Here is a 24749-nt window from a genome sequence, read left to right as displayed (position 1 = left end):
TATGTGCCTGTCATCCCAGTGAAGTCTGGAAGCATACAATAGGAGGATCGTGGCCCAGGTTGGGCAAAAAGTGAGACCCTATCTCCAAAAAGTACTGGAGGTGTGGCTCAAATGGTAGAACACCTGCCTAGCAAGTGAGTTCAAACCAAACCCAGTACCACCAAAACAAAAAAGAAAAAAAAAGACAATAACAAGGTCTAACACAATGCAACTATTCTACATGTGAGCAGAAACACAGTAACCCCTTCTCCAGAACAGGAGGGAAAATCCTTTACAGACATTACTTTTCCCTTTGGCATCGTTAACGAGTACTATGATATTAAATTAACAATACTTAAATGTTATAGTATAAAGTCAAAACATCTTATGTTACACAAGAGAAAATAAAGGAAAGAAAACAAAAATATTTCCTTAATACACACACATATGTTCATAAGAAAAGAAGGAAGAGATATGAAAATGAGTATCCTCTTTTTAAAGTGGTTATGTGGTTGTAGCTGGCATGTACAACTATCTTCTTCCACCACCCTTTCTGTTTTCCTTTTGTCTTCAACAAGCATCTTACCTGGTCATGGTCCTTTCCCTGGCAGAGTGACCCAAGACTTCATTCTGAAAGGGTCTGAGCCATTAGTAGTCCTGCCTGGATTGTGTTGTATAGCTTTCCACTGACATTAATCCTAAAGCATGGCAATTCTAAGGGCTGCTCTAAGGGAGCCCATGTATCCCAGACACACCTTTCCTACCTACCTTTGTAGTCAAGATCAGTCCTCCCAACACAGTAACTCTTTTCGTTACCTATTGATTTAGAGCACAGGAGTTCAAATTGGTCAGGTGGCAGTCTTAATTCATAGTTTAATGGAATCATTGTTTAATCTCCTGGTGTGATGTTTCTCTTTGGAACCAACACCTCTCATCCAACAGAGAATAAGGTAGTGGGAACAAGAAGCAAAACTTTTGTTTGTGGGCCACTAAGGGTAATAGAGAAGGGTACCACCCTTACATTCATACCCTAAATTCTGGACCCTTGAATCCTGGCTGTGGGAAAGAACTTTTGTAAATGCCACAGCGTACCCCACCCAGCCCAACAATAAAAAAAAAAAAAACTAGTGCCATATATTGGATGTTGATTCATATTTTATGCAGGCTTCTGGAGAACATGTCTCCAGCCTTGCAAAGTATTGCCACCTAGCTGGCACCATAACTGGTTTTCAAAAGGCCATTATATCATTCAATTAAACCAGCCATGTAATAGATGGCAGAAAAAAATGATAAGGTCAGTGAATTGCTTGAACCCATTTCTTTACTCCATTTGCTGTGAAGTGAGTTTTTTGATCAGAGATGTGGCACTTGATGGTGGATAAAGCTGTGGGTTGTTATTTTATCAGAATCATTATGTGCAGGGAAGGGAAACCCATACCAAGAGTGTCTGTTCCACTAAGAACAAATGATTGAAGCAATCCATCTAATTAACAAGCCATCTGGTAACTCACTGATCGCACTAGGAAATGGTGCCCTAGTGGGGACTCAGTGTTGTTCTCTGTTGCTGGCAGGTAGTGTACTCAGCAATGATCATAGCAAGATCAGCCTTGGTGAGTGGAAGTCCATATTGTTGGGCCCATGCAACCTCCATCCCTACTTCCATGATTACTTTCTTCATGAGTCCATTGGGTGGTGATGGGTGGCTCATAGGTGCAGGTGTGGGCTGGGAGAGAGGATAACTGGAATTCACAGATGGGTCATCTATCTACTTGATTATTAAAGTCTTATGTTGAGTGCACCCTCTTGTGAGCCTTCATATGGGACACAAGTATCTTCACATTTTTTGCACAGAGAGGTGTATCTGCCTACATCGTCTCTTGAATATCTTTGTCACCAATTTTCCAATCACACTCATTCTAAGTCCCTGATTATCCAGTCAAACTATTGGCTATATTCAATAAAAAATTACATATCTGGTCATTTTTTCCTTCCAACCAAGTGTACAACCTGGTGTCATTCTGAAGTTTTGCCCTCTGGCAGGATTTTCCTTCACAACTGTTCCACAGGGGTGTCACAGAAAGGGGTTGTAGTGCCTCAGCTGTCCACTTTTAGGTGGTTCCTACATGTAATGAAGAAACAGCTGTAAACCAAGCCCAAGTCTTCTCTTCTTCTCTCAACCAATCATAGGGAGCTCCCCATGAAGCCACAGGTGCAGGCTGGGAGAGAGAAGGCACTGCATCAGGAGTAGAAACTATATGCATTTGGACCACTTCTTTATGTGACTTACTTGTATCTTCAGTCCCTGCTTGGGCCTGATCAAGTATTTACTACTCCATTTGAGGGTACAGTGCCTCCTGTATGTGCAATTTTATGACTTGGTGGGTCAGATAACACCCAATTCATGACAGAAAGCCATAGTTGCCTGGTAATTTGGTGGCCATGGTTAAGCATTTAGGCCCAGTAGCAGGTCAAGAGTCATTCCTCAAAAGGAGAATAAAAGTCATTCCTCTGTCTTCTTGAAGAGGAAGACAGCACTTTGCTACAACATCCTAAGGATCTACCCTGTGGTTCATCTATAGGAATCTGCCAAAACCTCCAAACACCATCTCTTTTTGTTGCTGACACTTGGAGTACGATTGGGTCTGCTGGATCACATGGCCAGAGTGTTAGAGCAGTTCACACAGCAGCCTGGACCTGTTGAAGAACCTTCTTGTGGTCTAGGTTCAAGAGTGACTGACGGCTTCACCAGTCCCTTGCTGAATGACTGAGGTAATACACCCAAAGTAAGACTGTGTTGTTCCCCCTACCCCAAATCCTAAGAGGTCCACTTGACATTGTGCCTCCTTTTTTTTGATTTTGGGAGGAGTGAGATGCAACAACTTATCTTTCATTTTAGAAGGAATATCTAGACATATTCCACACTATTGGACTTCTAAGAATTTACCTTAGGTAGAAAGTCCCTGAGGTTTTATTATGTTTATTTCCCATCCTCTGACATACAAATGTCTTATCTAAGTCTAAAATCTAGGGTAGTTGCCACTTCTTGCTGACTAGGTCTAATCAACACAATGCTCTTAATGTAAGGGACCAGTGTGATATATCATGGAAGGGAAATACTATCAATAGCCCTGTGAACTAAATTATGACAAAGGGTTATTGATTGGATATACCCTTATGGTAGGATAAGATGTGTTGTCAGCTGAAAGCAAACTGCTTTTGGTGGATGGGCCTTATGGGCTGGTACGGAGAAAAAGCCATTTGCCAGATCAATATCTCCTTATCAGGTACCAGGGGATATGTTAATTTGCTCAAGCAGTGACACCACATCTGGTACAGCAGCTGCAATTTGAGACACCACCTGGTTAAGCTTATAATAACCCACTGTCATTCTCCAAGATACATCTGTCTTTGGCACAGGCCAAATAGGTGAGTTGAATGGTATATGGTGGGACTCACCATGCGTATTATTAGTTGATATCTATATACTTAAATCTACATCTATACCTGCACTGATTATAAGGTATTGATCATGTGATTATGGCGGCTGAGAAGTCCCACGATCTGCAGTTGGCAGGCTGGACTTTGGAGAGCTAATGGTGTAGTTCTGGTCTGTGTCTGAAAACCTGGGAATCAGGGCAGCTAAGAGAATAGGTTCCAATCTGATCCAGAGGCTGAAGCTAGGGGAAGCTTGATGTCCCTGCTCAAAGACAGTGAACAAGAGAAAAGAATTTTCCTTTATTCATACTTTATTTCCAGACCTTCAATGGATTTGATGAAATCTGCCCATCCAGTAGAGGGCTGTAGCTTTACTCAGTCTACTGATTCAAATACTAATTATTTCTGGAAACACCCTTAGGGCTACACCTAGAATAATGTTTAAACAACTTCCAGGCACCTCTTGACTCACTCAAGTTATGTATAAAATTATCTTCACAAGTACACACAATACTCTAGACTTGGCATCTCTGTCAGCTTAGGTCTGAGTGATGAAAGCAATGATACAGGGCCAGGTCTCCAGTCAACCTACTATGGACATTTAGCACAAGCAACAGATCAACTTTTATTGCTTTTAGCCATTAATATTTACTCTTTTGTTACTGCCCCGTAATTTACATGAGATAGGCAGCTTGCAAGCTAATAAAAAACCTGGGTATGAGATGTATAACAGGGACTTATTACCATCTATTATAGACTATTGCTAATGTGAGCACTCCCAAATTTGCATTCCTAACCCATGCTTCTGTGGCTCACCCTTCCATGTGTATCTGTTTTACCTGACACACTCACTTGGATGTCTCAAATGTACCTCAAAGTCTTATTAAAGTGAACTTGTGGTTCCCAAACCTGACTCTGCAGTTCTGTGCCACCATCTAGTACCAGTGGGCTCTGTTATTAATGTCAGCACCATCATAAGCTTCTCCCCTTATTTCATGGGAAATGTGAAGGGGACATAATCCCCATCATTATTGCCAACACCCTCTCCAACTCTCTTGGGTCCTTTCAACTCATTCTGCATAGTAATTGGAAGGATCTTTAAAAGAAAAATGTAAACTCCTATAAGCCCTTTGATGATTTCCCATTAAAACTGAAGAATAAATATCTAAACTCCTTACTGTGGCCTATGAGGTCCTATGGAATCTGGATCTTTCTATCTCTCCAGCCTCATCTCTTACATACATGGCCATGTCTGAGTTACTTGAAAAAAAAAACCACCAAAAATCCAAGTCTTTCAGGCATCAGGGCCTTTCTTCTTGCTGTTCCCTATTCTCTTCTATAGGCTTCATAAGTTGGTTTTCCTCATGTTTAGGTCTCAGCTTAATTATCACTGTGTTATGGGTTCCTTTCTGATTCTCTTATCAAGCATAAGACTGAAGAGACATCTAGTAGAATACTATTCAGTCCTAAAAAGAAAGAAATCTGTTATCTGTTATATGCTCAATGGGTGCAGCTTGAGGACACAGTGTTAAGTGAAAATGCCAGACACAGAAAGAAAAATACTACATGATTCCAATTATATGAGGTATCCAAAATAGTCACTTCTAGGATCAAAGACTGGAAAGCCAAAGAGGAACTGGGAGGTGGGGAGTGAGAAGTAACTAATCATGGAGCATAAAGTTTTAGTCAAGCAAGATGAATTAAGCTGTAGAGATTTGCTGTATAATATTGTACTTCTAGTTGACTCTAATGTATTGCACATTTAGAATGGACAAATGGGAGTACATGAAATTAAAAAGCTTCTGCACAACAAAGGAAATGGTCTCTAAACTGAAGAGACCACCTACAGAGTGGGAGAAAATATTCACTGGCTATACATCAGACAAAGGACTGATAACCAGAATACATAGGGAGCTCGAAAAACTAAACTCCCCCAAAATCAATGAACCAATAAAGAAGTGGGTAACTGAACTAAACAGAACTTTTTCAAAGGAAGAAGTCCAAATGGCCAAAAAACACATGAAAAAATGCTCACCATCCCTGGCTATAAAGGAAATGCAAACCAAAACCACACTAAGATTCCACCTCACTCCTGTTAGAATAGTTATCATCAAAAACACCACCAACAACAAATGTTGGTGAGGATGCAGAGGAAAAAGGAACCCTCATACACTTTGTACAACCACTTTGGAAAACAATATGGAGGCTTCTTAAAAAATTAAACATAGATCTGTCATATTATCCAGCAATCCCACTCCTAGGGATATAACCAAAGGAGTATGACTTGGGTTATTCCAAAAGCACCTGCACACCATGTTTATTGCAGCACTATTCACAATAGCCAAGATGCCCCACTACTGATGAATGGATTAAGAAAATGTGGTATTTATACACAATGGAATTTTACTCAGCCACAAAGAAAAATGAAATCTTGTCATTCACAAGTAAATGGCTGGAACTAGAGAACATCAACTTAAGTGAAGTTAGCCAGGCTCAGAAGGCCAAATATCCTACGTTCTCCCTCATATGTGGACTTTAGACCTAAAACAAATGCAGTAATATTATTGGACATGGGTCACATGCTAAGGGGAGAACACATACAGGAGGAATAAGGAAAGGTAGAAAACCTAAAACTTGAAAGTGTTTGATGTGCCCACTGTAGAGGAGCTAATATAGTAATCTTAAGCTGACAGAGGCCACTATGGGAAGTTGACCGGAAAGTAGTGAAGAGGTCTGGTAGAGATGAACCAATTTAGGTTGTAATACACGTGCATGGAAGCAATGCTAGGAACCTCTCTGTATAGCTATCCTTATCTCAAACTAGCAAAAATGCTATGTCTTTCTTATTAGTGCTTATGTCTTCTTTTCAACAAAACTGGAGAAAAGGGCAGAACAGGTTCTGCCTGGAAGCGAGAGGGATTGGAGCGGAAGGGAGAGGATGGGGACAGAGGGGAGAGATGGCCCAAACAATGTATGCACATATAAATAAATGAATAAACAATAAAAAAACCTTATTAGAAGATGTTAAATGTTTTTAGCACAGTAAAAAAGAATAGGTCTCTGTTACTTTCTAGTCATTCCTGTTTATTTCATGGAAAATGTGCATCGAGACCAGCTAATGTTTATTTTTTATGCGTGTATTATTATTCTCCCCCTAGAATGAAAGCTCAAAGAAGACAAGAATCCTGTTATAACAATCCTGGTAATGAGAGCACATAGAATGCCTTCATGGTACATTGAGTGAATGAATGAACGAATGAATCCTTATTCTACAAATGAAGGTAAGACTTAGAGGGCACATGACTTGCCTAAAGTACACTGATAGTGAAAGCTGGGTCTCCAGTCACTTTTTCTATTATTGGGCAGAAGCATGCTGGGGCTCCCCACATCCTGAAGAGAGTCCTTGTTACTTATTTGTGTGTGTGTGTGTGTGTGTGTGCATGCAGGTGTGTGTGTGTTGCTGGGAATTGAACATGGGACTTCATGCATGCTAGGCAAGCACTCTACTGCCGAGCCACAACCCTAGCCCTCCAGTCATATTTTCTGCCCCTGAAGTGTGTGCTTTCAGTTCACATACAGCAGACCTTCACATTGTCACCTGAAAAACAGAAAAGGGTAATTTCTGTGGAATTCATTTTATTTCACCAGAATCTTGTGGCCTCCTTCCTTTTCCCACACCACTTAAGCAGAGTGGCTTTGCAGCACCAGCAGCATCTACCTCTTCACTTTTCATATTATAAAATGTTATTAAACTGCACCACACAGATAAGTACTAGAAAAATTACCAGGTTATTTTCCTAACATAAAATTAGCCAATTTGCCAGTGGATGCAGTTGGAAAGGATGCAAAGCTTCCCATTCAAGTGATTAACCTCTTAGTTAATAAAAGCAACAATTTCATGTGTATAAATAATATAATAAAAGGAACATTTATATCAAAGTTATGTAGCCCTTCCCTTCCTCTCCTTATCTCCTTAATTGGTAAATAATTTACCAAACTCTGAAATGAATTGTGGTCCCACCTACATTTCTCCATCCAATTATTATGAAATAGGACAGCAGGCACTTTGTCCCTTTGGAAGGCATAAAATAATGAAATTGTTCAGGGCTGTCCTGAGCCTGTGGTAGGCTAGAGAGAGACTCATCTAGCTTGGGTCTCGCTGGGCAACTGAACAATGCTTTTTTGGGTTCTGAAAAATTGAGCTTGTCCTTTTCAGTTGACCTCTTGTACCCAAAGTTCATGAATTTGTCTTTCTACTTGGGTGTCCATAAATATGAGCCATTGTGAATGTGACTTCCAATAGGAGGAAGGTGGTGCATGAAGCAGCCAGTTGGCTGAAGGTTTTAACATGACTTTTGCATCAAATGAGTTGTTCAGATCCATTTTACCACTGCCGATCAGCTACAATTCCTGGGCACAGAAATGTCCTTCTATGTTGTAAATTATGTAAGATTATTGCCAGAAGTTTCTTGAGGGAGCTATAATTTTTCCCCCCTTGGACTTCTTCATGTGTGGAAAAAACCCTACATTAGATATAAATTAATATACTCCTGGGCTGATGACCTTTGGTTTTTTGCCTTTTACCTTTAAATTGAGGTAGAATAATGCCCAACATAGTGTAATTTGCCTTTGCAAAACTCTTATATGTATGTCACTATAATTCCCAAGGATGGTCTTGCTAATAAATCCCATTAAAAAACCCCTTTTCCAGATCACTTTGGTTCCTCTCATGAGTTCTGTTTAGAATTTTATCGTTATTCATCCTCAATAGCTTTAACTTTGTTACAGATAGATCACAGTGGTTGTGTACTGAACTACAATGGCAGTGTTTATACCTGGGGCTTCTTTATTTTCCCTCCAACGCATTAGAGTTTTATGGAAAAAGATAAAACAATTACTGCCTCCTTTGCCATGACTTTCCGAATAGCCTCTTCAGCTTGAAGTTTATGGGTGCCAAAAAAATCATCTTAATTTGCAGATTGTACAAAGCAGTTGTTCTGGGCCTTCCTGTTATCGTCAAGCAAAAGGAGAAATGGAGGCATCAGCAGAGTATTTATGACAGACTCAGTGGGGAAAATTTCCTTCTCAGCCAAGACGGAGTGAATTACCCAAGTGAGCTGCTGAGGTGTTGTGAATAAGATTCAGCCATGAGCTTTCATTCTTCTTCATTGCATCTCTGGTCATTTGAAACATTTAGCTTTACCTTTTGTATCATCTGAAGTTTGAGCATAGGCCTCATGTTTAAAAATGATAGTTTGAAACTGGATAACTTAATTCTTCCCTAAAAATCTCCCCTTCTCTTTTTCACTCTTACTTGAGAAATGGTGTTGTGAAATTCTAGTTCTTTCTGCTACTTAACAGCTGCTCTACAGAGACAAAGAAATTTCTGTGGAAATGAACAATGAGAAAAGAACCATACTGGAATTGGATTGACTGGACTTGCTAAAGCAAATATGTCTTAATCTTAATTAACCAGCTTTTGACATCTGGATGTGGGAATTACCGACTCTGCCACAGGAGTGCTTTATAATCAGTGTCCTCTGGGTGGCCACTCAGAGAATTTTCCTCTGTAGAGTAAATTGTCTCTATCAGACACTGTAGGGCAACATCCCAATTCACAGCAGCAAAACTTTGATCAAGGTCAGGACAAATGGACTTGGAGGAATTCTAGTTGAGAAGGGCAGCCATTTCTTGGCTAACTGTAGAACTGCTTTTCATTGTTGGAAGGGCAGGGTGTAGTTATAAGGATGTCTGGACAGGGAATGATGAGCAGGAAGAGACTGATGTCTGTCCAGTCAGCCTAGTCAGCTGACACAGCTTTGTCCCCAATCTGATAATTAGCAGTGTTCAGCTAATGATTGGAGAAGAAATTGCTCCTGTAAACACAGCTTTCTCTAAGCAAGCTCATGGAACAGACAACACGTGTGACTTTTATTTTAGTGTCTTGACCCCCAATTTCTTCTTTCCTGCCAGTTCTTCATTTCCCTGGGTTCCTTTTCTTCCTTTGGCTTCACCTTCAAAAGCCTTCTGAAAGCCCTGTCTTGGCCACCTGGGTAGCAGAAAGGGGAGAGGGAGCTAATATTGACTGGTCTGTGGTGATCAGCCCTTGTTTAAGAAGATTCACACAGTGATAAGGATGTAGCTCTGTGGTAGAGCCATTGCCTAGCATATGCAAGGCCCTGGGTTTGGTTTCCAGCACTGCAAAGCAAGCAAAAACAGCAACAACAACAACAAAAACACAACACACAGCTGAGTGCTAGTGGCTCACGCCTGTAATCCTAGCTACTCAGAACACAGAGATCAGGACATGGTTCGAAGCCAGCCCAGGCAAATAGTTCTCGAGACTATCTTGAAAAAACCCATTACGTAAAAAAGAACTAGTGGAGTGGCTCAAGGTGCAGGCCCTGAGCTCAAACCCCAGTAACACCCCTCCCCAGAGCCCTCCCCTACATTATTGCACTCAAATCCCAGTGCATGTGAGTTGTCTCGGTTTTATAGATGAAATGCCAAGTTTCCTAGACCAAATGATTTGCCTAATAGAAGCAAGTAAGGAGTGTGTGTGTGGCGGGGGGAGGAGGGGGCTTGTCAGCTTTCTCTTGCTGCAACAAAGCATAGGAGATGAACAACTTAAAAGGACGAAGGGAGGAAGTGTTTATTTTGGCTTAGAGATTTCAGTTCAGGCACTTTCCCCATTTTGGGCCTATGATGATGCAGTACATAATGGCAAAAACCTGTGGCAGAGAAATGCTTCTTATCTCGTGGCAGCCAGGAGAGAAAGAGAGGGAGAAAGAGAGAGAGAGTGAGAGAGAGGTGGGGACAGAGTCCCAATATTCCCTTTAAGGACATACCTCCAGTGGACATTCCTTCCACCAGGCTTTACCTCCTGAAGGTTGCATTACCTTCCAATAGCACCACAGGCTGGTGGCCAAGCCTTCCTAATACATGGCCTTCAGGGGACACTTCAGATCTAAACCATAACAGAGTCAGAAATGAAATTTAGGCGTATTTCCCTCAAGGGCCTTTCTAATGCAATCCCCTCAGGGTTGTATAATTTCTTAAATTTGGTTATAGCTCCTGATGCACATCTAACCCTTATTGGGGCAAGAGTTTAGTCTGGGCCAGACGGAAGAGATACTGGTCAGGCTAACTTTGGATTCAGAAGCAGGTCCCTCAAATCCTTCCACAGTGTGGAGTGCCTCCTCTACCTTTACTCCTAAATCCAGTTTTGACTTCAACAAGATCGTGACTAATAAGATGTGGCAGATTTCATATAATTCTTCTATTGAATTAGGTGATATTTGTGTGCTTGCTGGTCTAAATCTGTCAGCTCTCTGTGACACTGGGCTTTGTGTGGATTTATACATTTGCCTTATAACCCTGGCCCTAGTCATATACTCCAGAAATTACGTGGACTGATATTTTGACCTAGGCAGGTCCTCACCAACAATCTCACTCTAGATTTTGGCTTCATTATGGATATGCGGTTCGTGCTGATCATGTTTCTATTACCTCACTGTTATAATTTTCTAAAATTTTTCCCACCAGTTTTTCCAGTTTATTATTCTTTTCTTGGACCATGGCTTTTGTGTTATTGGCTGCATCTTTCCTTCTGTATTTCTCCAGTATTGGCCAATGCTAACTTATTTTTTATGCCTGATTCATGCAATAGTATGTTGAAGGGTTGTGGGTTTTTTTCTTTCTTTCTTGTGCTACAGAAGAAATTTATTTCCTCACAATTCTGGGGTCTGGAAGTCCAAGATCAAGGTGTTGGCAATGTTGGTTTGTACTGAGCCCTCTCTGGTTTATAGATGACTCCTTTTCCCTGTGTCTTCACATGATCGTCCCTTTGTGTGTGTCTGTTCTAAACTCCTCTTCTTATGACACTAGTCATATTGGATTAGGTCCACCCCAATGACCTGATTTAACCTTGATATTCTCTTTAAAATCCCTATCTCCACATATAATCTTATTCTGAGATATTAGATATTTAACATACAAATTCGCAGGGAGAATCCCATAACAGGATCCAATCCAGACAGCACCTAGGGGCTTCTTTAAAAAAGTGGACATGCCTTTTGTGTTGCCTTCACCATACATGACTCCACAAAGGAATATGAGGGAATCACTGGGTAGATGAGTGAGGGGACAGGAAGATGGTCAGCTGGAGGAGGATAGGGTACTTATCTCCTTTACATACAAGTCACAAGAGGGAAATACCAAGAGAATCACTGGTAAAATTTGGTTGGCCTGTAAGGAGAGGTAACCATCACCCTGGCCCTAGCTGGATACCTCTTGAATCTGCCCTGGTGCTTCAGTAGAAAGTTGTCAAGCATGATGAGAAAGTTTTTGAGATAATCTGCTACTTCCCCTGAAATTTGGAGGCACTCATGGCCTAGTGACCAGATTCCATTTTGGTTTCTCTTTAATCCCCAAAGATAAGAAGCTTGTAAAATTGGATGATGGATAAATTGCAGGAAGACACTTTGGGAAGAAAATGGACTTCTTTCCAAGTGCCAATTCTCTGAAGTACTTGGAGGACAAAGAATGACCTCATTGGTTTCAAGACCTCAAGTAAAGAACCATGGAGATTAAAAAGGAGGCATGAATTGTAGGATACTCAACAACTGACAAGAGTTAGACCCTCCTACTGCACAAAGAGGAGTTTTGGAGGGCACTGAATGGTAGTGGGGCCAGAAAAAGCTGTGGCTGCCCATCTCTAAAAGATGGGGCTATCCCAGGAAAACCATGAACAGCATCCATTACATCAGGAAGCAATGCACAGAAGACGAAAACAGGCCACAGCAGAGGAAGACCACCCCAGAAATTGTCCAGTTTCAAGAGACAATGCCTGCCATCTCTTCTGTTCTTGTTCCCTGCTTCAGCATATTGGGAGGGCTGGAGATTCCAAAGGAAGTTTGAGGTGTTTCAGAGAAGACACTGTACCCCATATTAACTTTAAGGTTGGGGAAAATGGAAGTGAGTAGATTCCATAGCTCTTCCTTTTGGCTAAAGACTAGCTACTCCAAAATCAGTGGAAGAGTTAAATATTTAAATTTGGAAAGCAGATTATAATGATGGATTATGCCAAACTGAAGATTTAATAGCTGGAACTGCCTAGAAAGCTGTGGGCTTTGCTGGATTATACAGACTAGAAATGGAGCTTTGACATCGAGGTGAAGGCAGTGATGGCAGAACAATAAAACTATTGTATCTAAATACAGTTCAGACTGTTCAATCATAAATTGTATTTGATTGATGTTGAAAAGCTACAGTGAATGTTACTAACATAACAAGGATATCTTCCTTGGTCTGTTCAAGCCATTGGTTTGATTATAGTTGCAATGAGGTAAAAATAGACAATTGAGAAGCATATTTTCTCAGGCTTCAGAGTGGATTTATTTGATTTACAACTTTAGTTGCAAGAGATTAAATTGAAAAATTAGATGTTAGATAGAAAGAGATTAGATTGAAAAATTCCATATTTTAGTTTGCCCTCTCTCAGACCATGTGGTAGAACAGAAAGTGATAGAACTCAGTTCTAGGTCCTACTGTTGACTCCATACATGACCAACCACCTATATCAAAGCAGTCACATCTTTGGAACTTACAGTGTCTTGATTTCTTTCAGTTGTTATTCCAATTCAGTAAGTGTTTACCAAGTCTCTTATGAGGATAGTGCAAGCTTCAGAATTAGACCATGTAGGTAAGAAGCCAGGTGTGACCACTTACCAACTGTGTGATCTTGGCCAAGCTAGTCATCCTTTCTGAGGTACAGTTCTCTCACCTTTAAATGTGGATATGCTAATTGAATTGGGCCACAAAGAATCAGTAGAATCTCTTCTGTAAAATGGAGCATTTGAACTATGTGATGTTTAAAACCTCGTCAGTTCTAAAAGTCTATTTTATATAAACCCATAGGGAAGAGAATGGATTCCAGCAGATTAGTGTGGCTTCAGATTGTAAAGAAAAAAATATTGCCAGGTTAGACACTAGATATAACACTTGAAGAAATTCTGTATTCATTCTTCTAATTAAAAAAAAAAATAACTAATGACCTGTCTGGTTGGATGGGTTTGCCCTGGTTCTGAAAGATAGAGGTCCACGAATGGGCAGCTCTGGTATTAGGTGCAAACACATTTAGGGTTTTTTCTTGATGAATTGACATTTTTATTATTAGGAAATATCCTTATTTAATCTCTGCCTTGTCTTGTAGCATACTTACTTTAACTATGGCATTTTCGTGATTTCTCATAACCTATGTTTCCATAATATCTTCTTTCTGTCCTCTTACTTTTAACTCTTATGTGCCTTTCTTTGTAAAACTTCATGCCTTTTAAACAGCACTCAGTAACAGTATGTCTAGATAGAAGGTAATTATTAATGTCATTAGGTTTAAGCTTACCATCTTGTTATTTGTTTTCTCCTTTCCCCATATGTTCTTTGCTGTGTTCCCCTCTCCTTTCCTACTTTCTTTTGGATTAAGTATTTTCAGTTTGTTTTACTTCTACTATTGGTATATTATCTGTATACCAGTTTACCTTGAATTCTTAGTATGGTACTTCGCATGTAAGAAAATTGCAATAGTACACATTCATTTGCCCTTGGTGTAATCATACTTTCTCTTATGTATGTATTAATTTCTGTAATACATTGCTAGTATTTTTTTGCTTTAAAAACAACTGTCTGATAAATAAAAATGGGAAGGAATTACAGGAATCCCTTCATCCTGCAGAAATTTCTTTAATAAATTTTCTACTGGGGTTTGAACTTAGGGCCTCACGCTTGCTAGGCAGGTGCTCTACCAACTTGAGCCACACCTCCAGCCCTTTCTGCTTTAGTTAATTTTTAAATAGAGTCTCATGTTTATGCCCTGACTGGCCTCAGACCGTAGTCCTCTTATTTATGCCTCTTGTATAGCTGGGATGACAGGTGTATGCCACTATGCCCAGTGTTTTTATTGGTTGAGATGAAATTTCACAAACATTTTGCCTGGGATGGCCTCAAACCACTATCTTCCCACTCTCAGTCTTCTGAGAGGTAGAATTATAGATGTGAGCCACCAAACCCAGCTCGTTAGTTGTTGTAATATAGGTCTGCTGTTGATAAATTTTCCTAACTGATGTTTAACTAAAATGGTCTTTTTCTTTAATTTTTGAATGGAGTAATTGTAGCTAGATATAGAATTCTAGGTTAATAGCTATTTTTCTTCTGGTACTTTCTTTCTTTCTATTCATATGTGCATACAATGTTTGGGTCATTTCTCCCCTCTTCCCCCACCCCTCTCTCTCCCCCTACCCCCTCGCTTCCAGGCAGAAACTATTTTGCCCTTATCTCTAATTTTGTTGAAGAGAAAGTATAAGCAATAATAAGAAAGACCAAGGGTTTTTGCTGGTTGAGATAAGGATAGCTATACAGGGAGTTGACTCGCATTGATTTCCTGTGCCTGTGTGTTACCTTCTAGGTTAATTCTTGATCTAACCTTTTCTTCTTGTTCTTTAAAAATGTCACTCCACTGTCTGTTGCTTGGCATTGTTTCTGAAAAGAAATCACCTTCCACTCTTATAATCGCTATCCCAAATTTGATATGTCTTTTGTCACTTGTTTTAAATATTTTCTCATTATAGTTGGCATTCAGTAATATCAGTATAATATCCTGACTAAGGATTCCTTTAGACGTATCCTACTTAGAATCTGTTAGTCAGCCTTTCATTGCTGTGACAAATACCCAAGGAGGAAAGATTTACTTTGACTTAAGGTCTTAGAGGTTTCAGTCCATGGTTACTTGGCCCGATCACTATGGGCCTGTGGTGAGGCAGAACATCACAGTGGAGAAGATGTAGTGGTTTAGAGCTGTTTACCTCATGGTGGTTGAGAAGCAGAGTGTTAAAAACAGGAAGAGGCTAGTACAAAGCATTTCCTCCCAATGTGCATCCCCCCACTTCCTCCAAGTAGGCCCCACCTCCCAATAATATCATCCTATTATGAATCCATTCAGGGCTTAATTCGTCAATTAGGTCAGAGCCCTCAAGATCCAATCACTTCCCCAAAGACCATCAGCTGGTAAACAAGCTCCCAACATAATGAGCCTTTGGGGGACATTTCAGATCCCAACTTCAACAGGGTCTTGTTGACATCAAATTTGAACTATATTTGACCATTCCCCAAAATATAATTTTTTCTGCTCCAGTATCTCTCTGATCTGCTTTAATCTCTCTCTCTCTCTCTCTGTTCTAGAACTCTAGTTAGCGCATTTGGGACTATTTATTAGGTCACTGAGTTTTGTTCTTCTTCCCCAGTACTTTTCTTTAGTATTCTAGATTGGAGGGTTTGCATGTTCATCATTTCTTCTGTAGTCTCTGATGTCTTGCCAACTTCTTTACTGAATGTCTACCTTCAGACATTGGACTAAGCTGCAATTTCTTCTTGGTTCTTCATAGTTTCTAGTTCTTTCCCCAGAGTCCCTATCTGTTTACCTATATGACCATGTTTTGTGTTAAATTATTGAATGTATTTATAGTAGTTGTTGTAAAATAGTTTTCTGATAATTTCAGTAATTATTTGCATTATCTTTGAATCTGATATATTGGAAGTTTTTTCTTGGTATGAGTCACATTTTCCTACTTTTTTTTGCATGTCTAATAATTTTTTTTTTTATGTTTTCCCAGTACTGGGGCTTGAACTCAGGGATTTATGCTCACCAGGCAAGATCTCTATCACTTAAGCCTCTCTACCAGCCCTTTTTTGTATTGGGTTTTTTCAAGTTCTTAGAGGGTCTCTAAGAACTATTTGCCCAGGTTGGCTTTGAACTGCTATCTTCCTGATCTCTGCCTCCTGAGTAGCTAAATAATTCTTTAATATGTGGTAGACACTTGATTATCAGATGGTTAAAATGTGGACTTTTCCCTTTCCCTCCTTGTAAGAATGAAGAATTTTGCATTGTTGAAAGCTGAGCAAATGAATTTCTCCTGTTGAGGCTTGGTTTCAGGCTCTGTTGAGTAGAATAACTCAACCACTAAGGTGTGGCTTTTTGGAGGTCCTAGTGGGATGCCTGAAGTTTTCAAAGAATTTTTTTCCTCTCTGGCTGATCTCCTCCTTCTGTGCACCTTTAAAAATTCCCTTCTGTTAACAGCTCCCAAGTAGCTATTCTCTGCTAGGTCCACAGAATTGAATATGGTCAGTGTGCAAATTCTTATTTGCACAGACTTAAGTACCTTGTGCAGGTTTCTGGGAGTCCTTGTCTGTGTGATTCTCTCTTTTCTAGTATAGACCCCACAATTCCAGTTGCCTTTGTGACCTTGAATTCTAATTGAACTTAGACATAAATGATACCCTAAATAAATGACTAGCAATTTAAGCAAAAATGAATTATATTGCCTTAGCTAGAAAGAGTCAATTATAATTGTGCCTCTTTAATGATAGTTTTCCTGAAGTCTGCAAAATGCCAGTGTTCTTTTTGGGAAAATCATTGTTTTTCAGATACATTGTGATAAAAACTACAATTTGAATTTTTAGTGTATGTTAATGCTGTATTAACTGCTTTGCATGGATTATATCACTTAATTATCATGACACTCTTCCCAATAAGACCTGTGATTGGGCTCGATTTTCCTGTGCTATTTTATAAAGCAATTTCAGGCAGAGCTGAGGAGAACATAGGACTCATTGTCTGTTTTCCCCATTCTTTGTAGGTTGTAAAATACCTGAAAATGATTACTTCCTGTGTAGTGTCCAGTTTCATAGGTGATGATAGTGGGTAGGTAAGTGTGATATTTGTTATTTCTTCATTGCTGGAATCTTGAGGAACTTTTTGAATACAGAGGAGTCCAACAGTCTACTAAAACCAAACTGCTATAGAATCTCCAAGGTAACCTTAGAAAGTGTCCATCTTTATTCTGATGTGCAATCAGGATTTGACTCACTAATGTGTCTGACCTTTCTAGGTAACATCAGGCCCTGTCCTTAGAGCATTCTGAAGAGCGCCATTTAAGAGTCTCAACTGATGTATCTTTTGCTATATCCTTCTGGGAGATTAACCACGCACTAGCCAGGCTCTCCATCATGAAAAATTCTTCAATTTCCAGGCTATTTTAAATCTTTAGACTTCCTTATTTCTAATAATTTGTCCTTATGCATTGGAGTAAATAATTTCTTATACTTTTAATGTTCATGCCTCCAAAGTTTAACAGAAGCTTATTATGTCTTCTGTCAGTCTTTACTTAACCAAGCTATACATATTTAATTATTTTAACATTTTCTGATAAATCAACCTCTTGAATTCCCCAGGCATGATGGTTGTGATAGCTTGTCCTCTCTCTGGATAGGAATGAAAACCAGAACAGGACATTGTTCTTCTAGCCATGTTTTCCTAAGGAATAGAACTGAGGCCCCTCTTTTCTAGTCATCTCCATTTGATCTGGAATATTAATTCTGTAAGTGTACAGACTTTATTACTATCAGTTCTATTTTAATCATACTGTAAATAACATTTCTTTTGGCAATATGAGGTTTGAACTCAGGCCTCATGTTTCCTAAGCAGGTGCTTTACCACTTGAACTATGCCCTCAACCCTTTTTGCTTTAGTTATTTTTCAGATAGGGTCTTGTGCTTTTGCTCTGTCCAACCTCAGACACCAGTCCTCTTACATCTGCCTTCCAAGAAGCTAGGATTGTAGACATATGTCACCACACACAGCCCTCATGTTATAAATAACTTTTAAGTTCTTAATCTCACTTCTTTGGCTACATAAAAGTAAGATTTTATTTTTAATTAAAAAATTTAAAATACCCACATATTCTTCAAACAGAATGAATCCATTAAAAATCCAGGGTGTGTAATTAAACAATCTTAGTGTTGCTAGATTTCTCTGTCATTTCTGGCACTTGGCATTCCTTCCTCAGAGGTTTTCAACTGTGGACTGTAATACTTTCAGAATAATAAGAATTCAGATTCTACAAATCACCCAATGCCAAACATTGGTTTCTTTGGCCAGTAAAGCATGCCCAGTTAGCTGATGTCTTTCAGAGGGGCTGACAAAAAGCCTTAGATATTGTACTGAGTATGGTACTGTTTAAGGCCATCACAGTGTGCTCTAATTATTGTGGCAGGCTCCTTCCTGTCTAGAATATCTCTCTGAACAGTCGGTAGTGTGTCTTGGGGTTGACAGGTGGCTAGATTCCCCCCTGTCTTAGTGAGGATGTTAGATGTTGCCAGGAGAATTTAAAGCGACACACTCAGTTGTCTTAGCTCTTGAATTGCTCTGATTTTCTCCTTAGCTCTGTGCACTATGCATTTCTTAGGCAACATGCTAGAGAAAAGCCTCCTTTTTCATGAACTCCCCTCCTTGCTGAGGCACATCCTCCAATTTGCTGGCTGCTCCGGGGAGCCATCCTTACTGTGTCCCCCGACAGCCCTGTGCCCATGTTTTATGCAAAGATGTGAGCAGCTGGCCACCAAACCCCTGAGAGTCTGGGGCTTTTTTGTTCCAAAGCCTCTCTGCTCGGCCTTTGCTTCCCTCCCCTCCTGGCTTCGAGGCCCTGTGATCTTCCCTTCCCACTCCCTGGTGTCAGCAGTCACTGGATGTGCTCTGTGTTTATGCATGCCAGGCATTCGTACTGAGGAAATGTGAACTCCTAAAAAGTGGTTAATAAATACAGGCACTGGTGTCACAGAATGTCTGCTACGTAACAGGTCCTCATGGCTGAGGCTTTGTGCAAATCTTCTAAAGAAGTATTGTGTTGCCAGGCAGAAAATCTGAAGCGGTTACTATAGACAGAAGACCAGGCTGGAGGCCACACTCTGTTATGAGGCTTAAATCAGATAATGTATGTGAAATGCTAAAGTAGGAAGAGCTTAGTACGTGAACTTGGACTCTGGAATCAGATTGCTAGGTTGTCAGCTCAGCTATACTCTTTGTGACCTTGGACAAGGTCACTTGCTTAGTTATTTCATTAGCTAAACAGAAATAATAGTTCCTACACCAGGCATATGACAAAGATTCAATGAGTTAATGAATATAAAGTGCTTCTTTTACAATGGTGGTAGTGGGGTTTGAACTCAGGACTTTGTGCTTGCTGGGAAATACTCCACCATTGGAGCTATATCTCCAGTCCTTTTTTTTTTCTTTAGGTTATTTTTCCGATGGAATCTCACACTTTGTGCCCAGGCCAGCCTTGGACTGTGATCCTGCTACCTTTACCTCCCATGTAGTTGGGATCACGGGTTTGCACCAACCACCACATCTAGTTTGCTTGTTGAGATGGGGGGGGGAATCTCCTTAACTTTTTGCTTGGGCTGGCCTTAAAGCATTGTTGTGGGAGTTTGCTAGCTGAGATAGGAGACTCTTGAGGCAATTAGCAGGAGGCAACGTTTTATTGTGCCAGCCCAGACTCAGTGGACTCCTGTCCAAAGGCTGAGCCCCGAGAACAAAGGGGTCTCCCCTTATATACCCTTGCAAGCAGGTTACAGAAGCAAAAACCAAGGTCTAATCCATATATGGTTATATTTAATTTTATTGGCTACTTTGCCCTAGTGCTATGTGACTTTCCCCTCTCTGGTGCTACGTGACCTTCCTCATGTTCAGATTTCTCAGATTTTATCTCTCTGCTGTGCCATCCCTACCTCCCTGCTACTTCGTCAGGACTCAGGCCTAGACTGTTTTCTTCTGATCCTCCTCCCTGCTACACCATGATCCTCTTGATCACTCCCTCCCAAGTAGCTGGGATTACAGGTGTGAACCTCCAAACCAGGCCCTATAAAGCATTGCTTATAAATTGCTTAGCTTGTAACAAATACATAATAACTGCTCAATTAGTAGTAGTTAAAATAATAGTAATAAAAATATTATTATGTTTATTATTAGGAGCTCCAACAATTCACCAGCTCTTATATATAACTTAAATGCTTCAGTGATCTAGGATAGATAGCTCATAAAGTTGGGGACATTGAGGGCAAACTAAAAGTTCCAGCCCACATTCCAGGTCTCATTGTGATATAGCTCCTGGTGGGGAGGAGTCTTGTTGTGACTGGCTAAGCCACTGGACAGATGCCTGACAATTTCACTCAATAAAAACCATGGCAGAGAATTCAAGATATAGGATATGGCTAACAGTAGGCATGGTGCTCTCCTTTCTGTCTAGATAATAGTAAATTAATGCCAGAAGACAGGTTTGCTGGTGAGTTTAAATAATCCTGAGGGAAGGAGGAAAATGACAATCATCTCAATAATTTCCTCATTTGAACAAGGAAAAATAAAAGGGCTGCTCTGAAAGCCAGCCATATAGTTTTCCGAACAAAGCAGGGTTTAATTATCGCACATTCAGTAGGAAATCAGCTTTGTAGAAGTGTTTGAGCAAAACAGTAGGAAAACCTCCAAAATTCAAAGAGGCTATTGGAGAGAGTTAGGCTTGGATACATGTGTCTAGCAGTCTGTCAAGACCTGTGGATTGGTCCCTCCCACACCTTCCACAGGGAGGCCTGCAGCTAACTTTGTGTCAGAGCTCCTCTTTGCCTTGTGGGGGACTGTACCCTTACTCTTACTGACGCTCGGTGCAGAACTCTTCCTATTAATCAAATGGATAGACACACTGAAGGTGTGAGTCCTACAGAAAGCCAGGGTGGGGATGAATGAAAGTTAGCATTCCTGTTGAGAAAGCATTGTGAGGCTCATCTGAATGGAATCTGTCTTAGAGAAAAGTTTGTGTGGCTCAGCTCAAGGACTGTGAGCTTCCAGCTGCCTCGGATTTCATCTGACCCTGAGAGGGAAGATGGAGACACACTACTGCCTCCTGTTTATCATCCTTGATGGGAACTGTGTGGGCAGCTTCCATTACGCCAGGCCAAATTTAGACGAATGAAAAGGTCGACTGAGTAATTATTGATTTTATATGTGTGCATAAATTAGAGTGTGAAGTCCTTTAGTTACTGCTAAAAATAAGCCTTCTATGGATTGGGTTTGGGAGGCAGAGGGCTGGTGTTTCAAGGCTAAAACAATATCTTGGTGGCAAATCTGCACATTGGACAACCATTTCCTTATGGCTATCATGATAGTTTAAGACTTATATAAAAAAAATCAGCCAATGGAGCATTTTGGATACTCATGAGATAATTGGACAAGGCAAATCAGAGTCATTCTTTCTCTTTAATCATAAAAATGATATTGGCCAGAATCCTTTTTAGCAACAAGCTTCTCTCATGTAGCAGTGACTTATGAATGCTATTCTGAGGAGAACTAGTCAATATATTCGTTTTCTTTTAATTATGCAGCTGCAGTAGCGAGTCATGCATGAGTTTTATGGAGCTTTGAGAATTTGCCATCAGTTCTGGGAAGTAGAGAATTTATTCATATACTACAGAGCAATTTGCTCTGGTTATAAGACAGAAAACCATACCCTTCTATCTTACAAATGAAGAGCTGGTATTTGAGTGGGAAATTCTAAGAATCTAATAATCAAATCAGCCAAGGCTGTTAATTAAAATTGATAAGAACTAAGCATTAATGTAACACTCTACCATGTTACACTGCTGGAAAATTACCCGTTGCCTGAAGTTTGCAATTGTTAACATGCTTACAAGAGAAGGAAATTATGGGGATAAGAGAAGAAAGTATTTTATCAGGCGTGGTTTGCTTAGGGTGAATATGGCTTTGTGACATTTAGGAGATAAGTCCGGTTAAACTGTCCAGTGATCTTACCTCTGTTTAGATCTGAGTGGTTTGAAGTCAATGTATGCGTTATGTGTTCATCTTTAATTCTAGATTACAGTCATGTATCTCCTCGTGGCTCACAGTTCCTGTAATGCTGACCAGCAAAATGTCATGTTTAAGTTTAACTTCCTATTCCTTAAAAGCAGCCTTAAGGGGGAACAGGTGGCTGCATTCTGCCAATCTAATCTTACTTCCCAAATTGAAGAAAGGATTGCCAAGTAAAGGAAGAGGGGCAACTAGGAAAGGGTAGTGTTCTGGGAGTGGAAATACTAACCTCCAGACTCACCTGACTCCTGTGTAGAGGTCATCGCTCCTCCCAGCAACAGGTCCCATCCGGATTGTAGACCTGGAGACACTGGGGCTAATTGCTATGTCAGTCTTGCCACCTGTTCAGCTGTGGCCATGTACTCTAGTGCTTCATGAAGAGGTTTCCCCCTGTACAGAAGGTCTAGTTCCCACATCCTTCCGACTGGGTCATTGTTCTGATCTTTGTGACTCTTAACTTAAAACCCTAATCATCTTTTTGGAATTGTTATCTTCCATTGCCAGTTCCTTACCCAAAGTCACAAGTCCTATAGCTTTCCCTGTCACTCAACTCCAGCTGGCCTGGATGTTGCCTGCTTCTGGAATCTTCATGTCATCCCTTGAATGGATATTGGGACACCCTCTGCTCCTTTGAGTTGGCTGTTTCCTCTTTCCACCTGCTTTTATGACAGCCAGCAGCCTGGACAAACAAATGTCTATTTCCATGTATGTTCCAAACTGCATATCTAATGATGTCTACCAGAGGGCCTGGTCTCAGTACTCATTCAATAAATATTTGGCAAATGAATTCATTCTACCTCCAGCAAGGACTTCCTTCTAGTACTTGCTGTCAAAGTTTATCTTCTGAGAGGTTTCTAGATCTCAGTTCAGCCTATTTTACCCAGGATGCCTTGTTCTACCATGAACTGGGACACTTTATCAAGCTATGGTGCATCTAAGCAGTGTCATCTGCAAGATGACTCCTCACTGCGATGATCTGCCTGAAGGAAGCACACACATTGTTCTTGGGGGTTGAACCCTTGCTCTCTAGACCCAACCGGGAGAGCCTGGTCATAACTGATAGGGTGTGATAACAACATGGCAGACACCTGCATCACGATCCTTCCGACCTGAAGGAGGAAAATAAACCCAGGCTGAATCTCACCAAAAGCATTTCTCTTCAGGGCCTCATCCTCACAATTCTGAAGTGTAAATGGCGTTTCTCAGGGCTTGCTTCTAAGGCAGATGGAATGCCATAATATCGTGGTTGTCTTCCTTGTCGAGGTACAGTGATCCCATTCCTCTGGCCAAAAGTTAACTCAAAAATTATATGGCAGAATTCTGACCCGTGCATTTGAGGGTAAGTCTTTTAGGTAGAGACAGTGGTTCTTGGAAGGGTTTTTTTCTTCTAAGAAAGGAGGACAAAGTCTGCATTGTTGTCCTGGAAGTTGTCAGGTTGAAATGGCTGAAGTTTAGCAACGGTATTTCCCTGGCCAGTGATGAAGTCAGAGTCAGAATACTCTGGGTAATTCCTGATGAGATTCTGGAAGCTTCTTTGACTCATTTGAAAATGACAGGTGGAAGAAAACTTGTGGTAAGTATCAAGTACAACATTAGAATTAGATTTGTTCTGATGCACTGTGGCTGGTCAGACTTACATTTCCTGGGAAGACCATGTCACTTTCTTGGCCACCCCTGTGGGAAAACATTCCAATTCATCTTGAAGTTAGTGCACCGTAGTTGTGATATATTACTCCAGGAGTTTCCTTTTAATTAGTCATCCATAAAAACACATGGCCAATGCCAGCTTACTGTTCTCTGCCACAGGGAGTGAGGCCCAACAGTGCAGTTGGCTCCCCATCACAAACAAAAATCATGGGGGAAGAAAGACATTTTTGGACTTTCGAAATTGGGTAACCAAATATGATGAAGTCTCAGGTAAGGCTGGGCTTTTAAGAATGTGAAATATCAGGTTGATGATAGATTTGAAAGCACCTTGCAAATTATAATGTGCTGGACACAGGGAAGGCATGGTTGCTGGAACTGTGAGGGAGAGAGACACACTTCTGGGTTAGGCCTAGGACAGCAAAAGCAGCTGTGAGTGAAGGAAGGAATCCAGAATCATTTCTTTTCTCACTGATGACTCAGGTAAGGACTAATTGAGTTTCCTCTTTGACAAGAGAATCCAATACTTTATCTGAATTCACAAAAGGCTCCCAGGAAGGTGCATGGCTGAGCTGTAGTGTTGGGAATGGGCTGAGGTTATTGGCTGCTGGTACATCTTTATACACAGTTTATAGTCCCATTGCATCATGTCACATCTGATACGGTATAATGCAATGTGACTAATGTAATCAGATGTGAAGTGAACTACAGCAACATGTCAAGTTGGAAGATTTGAAAAGAGAAATAGGCTTCTCTCTAAATCATGGTTGAGTTCTTTCTCTCAACTGGCAGGTTCTGTTTTCAGAGTAGGGAGTTTTCCATGTTGACCTTCTGGCCAAGGGCATATGTTAGGAGGACTAGTGTTTCCCAAAGGTGGTGACCCTGGGCACGTAAACTGGAGCCTTACAAATTGGCCTCTACCTGCCTTTCAAATCAGCATGCCTCA

The 24749-nt window shown here is 40.6% G+C and overlaps 1 long non-coding RNA gene across 4 annotated transcripts in view; it reads left to right on the top strand.

Annotated features, from left to right (window-relative positions):
• Nucleotides 1–24749, top strand: part of LOC141422498 (uncharacterized) — a 263968-nt gene that overhangs the window by 104788 nt on the left and 134431 nt on the right. For 2 of the 4 annotated variants that reach the window (XR_012447085.1, XR_012447087.1), the window contains 3 exons: nucleotides 2559–2748; nucleotides 6573–6695; nucleotides 17103–17171. This is a non-coding gene — a long non-coding RNA (uncharacterized lncRNA). The remainder of the gene's footprint in view (nucleotides 1–2558; nucleotides 2749–6572; nucleotides 6696–17102; nucleotides 17172–24749) is intronic. The other 2 variants (XR_012447086.1, XR_012447088.1) reach the window with 1 other exon arrangement.

The sequence above is a fragment of the Castor canadensis genome, chromosome 4 (assembly GCF_047511655.1).
Source record: "Castor canadensis chromosome 4, mCasCan1.hap1v2, whole genome shotgun sequence".
NCBI lineage: Eukaryota > Metazoa > Chordata > Mammalia > Rodentia > Castoridae > Castor > Castor canadensis.
Note: the sequence above shows the minus strand (reverse complement) of the source record. Positions and strands in the feature narration are given on the sequence as shown.